Below are 8,748 nucleotides of genomic sequence, written 5' to 3'. Positions count from 1 at the left end.
AGAGGACCTGGAGTGCACGGAACCAGAAACCATCATGAGCCACATTCAGACCTGGTGTAAGCTGATAGTCAATTGAGTTCTCCTCACCTATCCCAGATCTGAATATGGCTCTGTGGCCCACCTCATTTAATACTGCTCTTTTGCTATGCTCTTCCCTGCCCCTGAAATTGCGGAGGGAGGTATGATCATTAAAGACGATGCCCCAGCAAGAATGCTGAGGTTATAGAGAACTGGGAAGAAGACAATCTCTTCAAACTGCGGGCCTCACCCGCAGCCCTGGTGGCCCAAAGCAGCAGACAGGTTCTAGGACAATCTTACACAGCCGCTTTTTGCTAAAGCACTCAGAGGCTTTTAGTCAGCCTTGGGCACTTGTAAATTAAAGGCTTATTATTAGCAGTATTCGAGTTGTACATGTTCTGTCTCCCTTGGGATGTTCATTTCTGCTGATTATCATATTTTTTAAAATGTAATGAATTTTTGGAGATAATTAAATCCCTCTGTGTGTCTTACTTCACCACTAGTGAGGACGCTGCATATATGTAGATAGAAATCATCACTTTACATTTCTGTAGGGCTTGTCACCCCAAAGGCTCCCTACATGCCTTGCAAACTATATCTGCTGAATATATCTACAGGCATCCAATACCCTCCCACTGGAGTGTAGCCTCCTCTGGGGTGGAACCCAGAAACTGTGTAACTGTACAAGAAATTTAATCAGATTAAATACATACAATTATAAGTCAATAAAGTAAAGTAAGCTAATTCTATGCAAATAAATAACCAAAAGCAAGAAGCTTTGATGCATGATCAGAGGTTGGAGTGAAAATCAGGAGCACCGTTTTTACCATAACTTATCAACAAGAGCAAACCTTCTCCCAAAATCCAAGTTCCCCAAGATGGCTGAGTTAGCACCCCTATAGCAGAAGAGATACATTAATCATTAGCAGAACTATCCTGGTGATAGGACACCGGCCTAGACAAACTATTAGTTATGCTATGGCAGCTCTTAGTTCTGTCTTTCAGCAAACTGCCACACCTTTCAATGACATAAACTTAGGCAAATATGTAAGAATCGTGACATCAGTTAGAACACACTTTCTTTTACTGGGAAGGAGGAGTTTGTGTTCATGGATCTATTTGTGCATTGGGGCGGAGGGTTATTTGAATATGTGTGTGTATGCGTATGCATGCATATTTGTGTGCGTGCCCATGATGTACATATGTGTGCCTATATTAAGAACAAAAGAACAGCCGGGTCAGTCCAAAGGTCCATCTAGCCCAGTATCCTGTCTTCTGACAGTGGCCAATGCCAGGTGCTTCAGAGGAAATGAACAGAACAGGTAACCATCAAGTGATCCATCCCCCTATATTTGTGTGTTGAGAAGTGAAGTTGTTTTTCCAACATGTCCTCACATTCACTGATCCCTCTTTGCTTTTTAATAGATAGCTGCTTTCCCTTATTTTCTCTGGATATCCTTTTCTCTTCAGTCACATTTCCTTTCCTTTCCCTCCTTCCTTTCTTGCACACAAAGAAAAATCCCTGCCACGATGTCTTCGTGCACCCATAAATCTTTTGCGCGGGTGGAAATAGTGTCATTGAAGGAAGATCTTTTTTTGTACAAATTTCAATAAATGCCAACAGAACAGTGCAGTAAATGATCCTGAAAATACAAGAGCAAAAGGGAGACAAAGTAATGGCTGCTGAGGGGGAAAGAGAGTGAAATGCCTGGATTTAAGGCTGCCAAACAATGCATTTAAATAATTCAATTTGCAAAAGAAGAAAAGAAAGAAAGAGGGGGGGGGGGGGAAGGAAAATGCAGCTTGTGTAACAACCCAATAAATAAATCTGAGAGAGCAGGATCCTGGAAGTGCAACAGGGAGATAGGTCCTCTCCTGTTTAGGAGAGTTTTCATTAAAATGTCAGCAAAAAAATATGTTTTGATGGATGGAAGTCTGTAATTTCAGTTTGAATTCCTGCAGTCCACATAGAGAGCACGCTGCTGTCCCTTCCCTGCCTGCATCCTAGCCCTCAGAGTTTTCTCTTGGCCTCTCCCAGGATGCTCTCAGCAAGGCTTTTGGGATAAAAGAACAGGAGTCCTTGTGGCACCTTAGAAACTAACAAATTGATTAGAGCATAAGCTTTCATGGGCTACAGCCTACTTCATCGGATGCATAGAATGGAACATATAGTAAGAAGATATATATATATATATATATATACACATACAGAGAAGGTGGAAGTTGCCATACAAACTGTAAGAGGCTAATTAATTAAGATGTGCTATTATCAGCAGGAGAAAAAAACCTTTTGTAGTGATAATCAAGATGGCCTATTTCAGACAGTTGACCAGAAGGCGTGAGGATACTTAACATAGGGAAATAGATTCAATATGTCTAATGACCCAGCCACTCCCAATCTCTATTCAAACCCAAGTTAATGGTATCTAGTTTGCATATTAATTCAAGCTCAGCAGTTTCTCACTGGAGTCTGTTTTTGAAGCTTTTCTGTTGCAAAATTGCCACCCTTAAGTCTTTTACTGAGTGGCCAGAGAGGTTGAAGTGTTTGCCTACCGGTTTTTGAATGTTATGATTCCTGATGTCAGATTTGTGTCCATTTATTCTTTTGCGTAGAGACTGTCCAGTTTGGCCAATGTACATGGCAGAGGAGCATTGCTGGCACATGATGGAATATATCACATTGGTAGATGTGCAGGTGAATGAGCCCCTTATGGTGTAGCTTGAGGGCATGTGGGAAGCTCATTGGCTAGTGAGGGTTCCAGCCAGGCAGGTACCTAGCATAACCACATGGTTTGAGGCCTCTTTAGCCAGTGCTTACAAAAAAATGTAACAGGCAGCATTTTGCAGAAGTGGGAACATGTTTGAAGAAGTACAGCTGCAGCAGCTTGAAACAAGGCAGCGTCAGTATGCAGGAATCTCAGGGCCCCTCAGGTATCCCCACAGGAAATACTTCCTCCCAGCACTTGCCCGGCCGTCCCACTGTTTACTGTTGTCTCTCCTAAATTGCCATGGTCAGCAGTCATGGTTATGTGTTGTGTTAACTAGATAATTTAGAATGCAAACTCCTCTGGGCAAGGACCTTTAATTCCTGCCACTATATATCTGAAAAGCACCATTTATGCCAATGGCACCATAGAAACATATCAATAATTAATAAATAATAATAGGAATGTATAGCTTGTTACTGCTTAGTAAGGGCTCAATCCAAGGCCTATTTAAGTAAATGGAAATCTTTCCACTGGCTGAAATGTGTGTTGAATCAGGCCCTTAAATCCTTTTTATCAGTGGTGCTTCCTGGTATACAGACAGGGCACCAGGGGCATAACAAGGGTCAAGTGAATACCATGCTTGGAATTTATGCCACCTAATCATCCGTGCAAGCTTCCCCAACACCACCCTGCCAACGTACATATGGGGCACCGAAGAGGAGCCGCTTCTGCGGTGAAAGGGCAACTCGTTTTTCATGGCCCAGTCAGTCTTTGGTCCCTCTTTGGAGATTGCATGCACTTGACACCTACCCACTGTAACATGGAATGAGACCCCCCCCAACCCATTTCACCCAGGCTACAGGACAGCCAATGGGTAGCAATGCCTTTGGTTGGGACTAGTCAGTGCTGGCTACAGGTAAACGGCTCCACATCTGGGTAAACAGTCAATAGCAAACAGGCCCACCAACAGCAATTCCGGGCCCCAGGGCAGAACAGTCGCTGGGCGCACTTCCAGCATGGCCAGGGCTTCCACATGCCTGCCTGGCTGTCTTTGTCGCCGCTGGTACCACCCCACGTGCACCTAGGAGCCCTGTGGCCTGCCGGGTGATTTAAAAGGGCCGGGGCCCTGGGCAATTGTTCCCTTTGCCTCCCCCGCACCCCGTCGGTGGGCCTGATAGAAAATAATTTATCAGATGAATTTGGCTTGAGGAAATAATTATTTTTTTGAATGGATTTGTTATTCAGATCCATTTCTGGGAATGACCTTGTGGCTTGTTCTTCATTTCAGTATTTGTTACTCAAGATTGGAGGGAGTTTGGTTTCTTCTAACTGGACATAAAGGTGACATGGTGATTCTGGTGCTTGACTGGGTGAGTGTCTCTCCTAGAGTCAGAGTTCTTGTGCAAACCCCTCCTCCCAAAGCTGAGTGTGTGATCTGCATTCTGTGAATCGCCTCAAATGTTTGCTCAAAACTGTTCCTGTGATTTACACATTGGCTAGAATGTTGAAGGAAAGGAACAAATTCAGGTTGTTTGAGCAAATACATTTATTTTACGTTTCTGTGGTATTTGCTTAATTTTATCACTGTCCCCTGAACTACACAGGGCCCCTTGCTGGCAGGGCAGTGACATTGCTAAAGAGCTCTGCAAAAGGTAGGGAGAAAAAGGAAATCTCCCACAACATAACTAGTAATTGCACTAAGACAAAGGCAAGAAAAACCTTTTGGGTGTGAAAACACCCCAGGCCCACAACCTTTGCCTCTGAAGCATGAACTCCTCTTCCGACTGCCTGGGGAATGTGTTCAGAATCTTATTAGGTTTCAGAGTAGCAGCCATGTTAGTCTGTATCCGCAAAAAGAAAAGGAGGATTTCTCTAAGGTGCCACAAGTCCTCCTTTTCTTTTTGAGAATCTTATTAGTGACTCTGACCCACAATTACTGCTCCTCACACCATCCCCGAGCAGAGTTAATTAAAACTCCCAGCCAAAACTTCCCGGGGAACACTCTCAAAACACACTTTAGATTCCCAGGAGAGAAACTTGCTACAGTGAGTCAGCTGTACGTGACAGACATGCAGCATGGGAAACTTGCAGCCTCAGTGTCTACTAGCATCCTAGGTAGAACCTAGGGGAGGAGCTGGAGGAGAGGAGACGTTTCCCTGATATACATGCTGTGCCACATTTCTATAATATCTAGGGCTGGGATTTTCAAAGTTATGCCCTCAGCTCCCACTGAATTTCAAAGGGATTTAAGTACCTAACTTTCTTAGTCTCCTTTGAAAATCCCAGCCTAGAGCAATGAATGACTGAAAGTAGAGATTGGCCTCAAGCAAACTACAAATCCAAACATTCCCAGGCTTTGGGTGGGGGGAAGGACATGTCAAAATCTGGATCCCAAATGGAGCTACCCCTGGTGTCACTGATTCAAACTGTGACCTCTAACCCAAACCCAAATCTAGGGGGGGTTCTTTTAGCCCTCTCTCAGCTGAAAGGTTTTGCTTATAGGGATGCTGAAGAATATTCTCATTTTGTAGCCTATGCAGTCAGAAAGGGCAGAATCTGACCCCACACACCAGCAGCACCACTGAAGTCACCAGTGTGATATGGGGCTTGGCTCATAATGAATAATAAATTCAGAATAATTTACTTTAAAAAAAATTCCAACAGTTATAACTAGTGTAGATTCTGGAGCCTTAGCAGCTGCCAAAGGTTCCAGCAATGTCCAAATAGAACAATCCTGCTTTGCTGCTGGATGCTGTTGCCCTCTCTAATGGCCCAGATAGGACATTTACCTTAGTGGAAATTCTGGGAGACTCCACTGGAATTCTTCATCTGGTCTCTGCTGTGTTCTTCTGGAGAAGCAGGAACCCCAGCAGATCCATTGCTCTCTCCTAAAACCTACTTGCCTCATGGACCCAGTGTCAGGATCCTGACCAATGGTCAGAGCAAGGGCAAACCTGAGGCTGAGAGTAGTGGAGGAATTCATAGACAAGTTCCAGGCCAGAATCAATACCAAGGATCAGCATCCAAATCAGGTTTCAGGGTCCAGGTCAGGAGAGGTCCAAATCAAGCCGGGGTCAATGCCAGGAGTTCCAGAGCAGGAATGGTCATGGCAGTTACAAAAGATCCACACTGTTCCAGGAAACATCTCCTTTGGGTTTAAATGGGGCAGGGAGCCAATCAGGAGTAATGAGCCTACTGCCTGTTGGGTCCCTTGAAGCGAGACTTCCCATGATCCGCATCCACAGCAGGTTATGGGTGTTGGAGCAGGTTATGGCTGTTGCTGGGTGGCAACATGGAGATGTTTGCTGCTGGCAGCTTTCCAGGCCCAAGTCTGAAACCAGCTGGGCCTTACACCCTGTAGAAACAGTTGACAACTTTTTGCTGGAATTTTGCAGTGGCCATGTTCAGTGCTGTTGCATTTACCCACACACTGCTGTCTAGAACTGGCCTGACATCCACAAGTTCCGCCTTCCTCATTCTCTGATCTTAAGGCTGCCCTTGAAATCACCACACGGCTGAAGTGAAGTTTTGAAGAGGAAAACAAAAGGGCGAGTAAGGAAGATCCCATGAATTTGTTGTCTTCCTCTTCCAAGCGTTCTCCATACCACAGTCACCCAGCTAGAGTCTCTTCCATCACATTCTTCCAGAGGCTTTTCAGTGACATACACACTTAGCCTCAGATTCACCCGTGAGGCAGAAGAAGGTTGGGGTTTTCTTTCAGGAGGGGATGGGAAGTTGTTCTTTGTTCCATTGAATGGTTTTGTTGGTATCTTGTGTTTGGAAAAATGACATCGGGGTCCTCCAGTAATTACTACTTTGGGAACTATACAGGATGGGCTGGGAAAGCCACAACTAGTTCCCATACAAACACAGACATTTGCACACAACACACACTTGCCAGTGGGGTATGGAGTCCTATTTCATTACTTCAGTTACTCTTCCACCTCCTCTGACTTTTCCAATGGAAACCAAAGGAGAGCGCTTCAGCTCTGTTGCGTGCAGAGGGGAGTGAATGAGCCCATGTACGTGCGTGTATAAAGCTTTTGTCAGAGGTCCAGTGCTAAGAACATCTGTTCTGTGGAAGTCTGCCGCAAGAGCTATCTCCAGTCACACTCCCTTGGCAGTTATTAGTACAGATGCTTCCACCCTCCGGTGCAGGACAGCGGTTGTGTTTTGAAAGCTTTCTAATATCCTTACAAAGCCGTGGTATTTGGGACTCTGGGAGTGATCTCAGCTGGGAGAGTAACACTATTAGCCAGAGCAATTGGCAGCAGATAAGTCTAGCAAATCCTCTCTAACATCAGGTGAGGAGGAGCAGAGAAGGTGCTACGTAACATAAGGAATCAAGACAGCTACAACTGCAAACAGAACAGATTAATGTACTTTACAAAATGCATTGCACATGTGTTTAATATTTATAATACAGGCACACTTGAAAAGCACTGTGCCTTTTAAATAGGTTGTGTCAGATGGTATATTTGGAATATATTAAATGATGAGGATGTATTTTTAATTATCTGTTTAACAATGCTTAAACCATGTTTGAAATATTTTTCTTCAGAGGAGGAGAGAACATGACTTCTTCCATTCCCTGGGGAGTAGGGGTTGTTACTCACAGAGTTTATACCCACCTTTATATTCCGCTACACACCTCTGTGTTTGTCACCAACACTCACAGTCTCCCAAGACTGGAAAATGAGATAAAAGCCAAAAATGAGGGTCACATGAAAAACATGAGCCTCAGGGAGGCCAAATCAATGAGAGATCTATTTCTGGAGATAGCTCTCTGCTGCGAGTAATTGCCAGCAGAGACGACCCCCAACTACAACCCCAGAATTGAACTCCACAGTCTTTTGGGAATTTCCCAACCAGATCTGCACCCCAAGGTTGTGCCTCCCACTAGTTTCCAATGTGCTGCAATGAGCAACGTGGTAACAGCTGGCCAGTTTGGGTAGAGGAAAGCCAATGTGGGAGTCAAGCTGCTTTTCTGAAGTGGAATAGGTCCTCTATAAGCATGTGCTGAGGGAATCCTTCTGGTTTATCATGGGGGCAGCAAGGGACTCAGGAGTATGTCAGGAGTGCAATATGATGGCAAGACCTTGCTCTAGATAAGAGCTAGAATCGGGCCCAATCCACCACATTTGAACCTGGTTTTCAAGCTCCCCAAGTTCAGGAAAGTTGGACCACTATAAAGTTAGGGGCTATTTGCTCAGTTCAGATCCATGTGCAAGATTCTGAACACCCCCCACTGCTAGAGGGTTCTGTTCAGACCCAGGAGTCAGGTTCAGGACCAACTCTACTAACAACCCCATGTTATGTCCTTGGCCAGCAGAAGAATGCCAAACAGAGTGAGAAAAGCACCATGTCCTCCCCCCAGTCCCCAACCCAGAGAACCAAAGCAGAGTCTCCTACCTAGAGGTCGGAATATGAACAAGAAGCTACTAGGCAGCTTGCCAACATCACTTTCTACAAGCCATTACCCTCTGATCCCACTGAGGGTTACCAAAAGAAACTACACCATTTGCTCAAGAAACTCCCTGAAAAAGCAGAGAACAAATCCGCACAGACACACCCCTTGAATCCCGACCTGGGGTATTCTATCTGCTACCCAAGATCCATAAACCTGGAAACCCTGGACGCCCCATCATCTCAGGCATTGGCACCCTGACAGCAGGATTGTCTGGCTATGTAGACTCCCTCTTTAGGCCCTAAGCTACCAGTACTCCCAGCTGTCTTCGAGACACCACTGAATTCCTGAGGAAACTACAATCCGTCAGTGATCTTCCTAAAAACACCATCCTGGCCACTATGGATGTAGAAGCCCTCTACACCAACATTCCACACAAAGATGGACTACAAGCCATCAGGAACAATATCCCCGATAACGTCATGGCTAACCTAGTGGCTGAACTTTGTGACTTTGTCCTCATCCATAACTATTTCACATTTGGGGACAATGTATACCTTCAAATCAATGGCACTGCTATGGGTAGCCGCATGGCCCCACAGTATGCCAACATTT

The 8,748-nt window shown here is 45.0% G+C and overlaps 1 long non-coding RNA gene across 1 annotated transcript; it reads right to left on the bottom strand.

Annotated features, from left to right (window-relative positions):
- Window positions 1-949: 949 nt before the first annotated feature.
- On the bottom strand, window positions 950-7,412 carry LOC122455760. The gene is made up of 3 exons (XR_006274217.1): window positions 7,358-7,412; window positions 5,516-7,084; window positions 950-1,661 (listed from the first exon to the last, which is right to left on the bottom strand). It is a non-coding gene; the product is annotated as an uncharacterized LOC122455760 (long non-coding RNA).
- Between the last annotated feature and the right edge of the window lie 1,336 nt (window positions 7,413-8,748).

This window comes from Dermochelys coriacea, chromosome 9 (genome assembly GCF_009764565.3).
Source record: "Dermochelys coriacea isolate rDerCor1 chromosome 9, rDerCor1.pri.v4, whole genome shotgun sequence".
NCBI lineage: Eukaryota > Metazoa > Chordata > Testudines > Dermochelyidae > Dermochelys > Dermochelys coriacea.
This window is presented reverse-complemented; position numbering and strand designations above follow the sequence as displayed.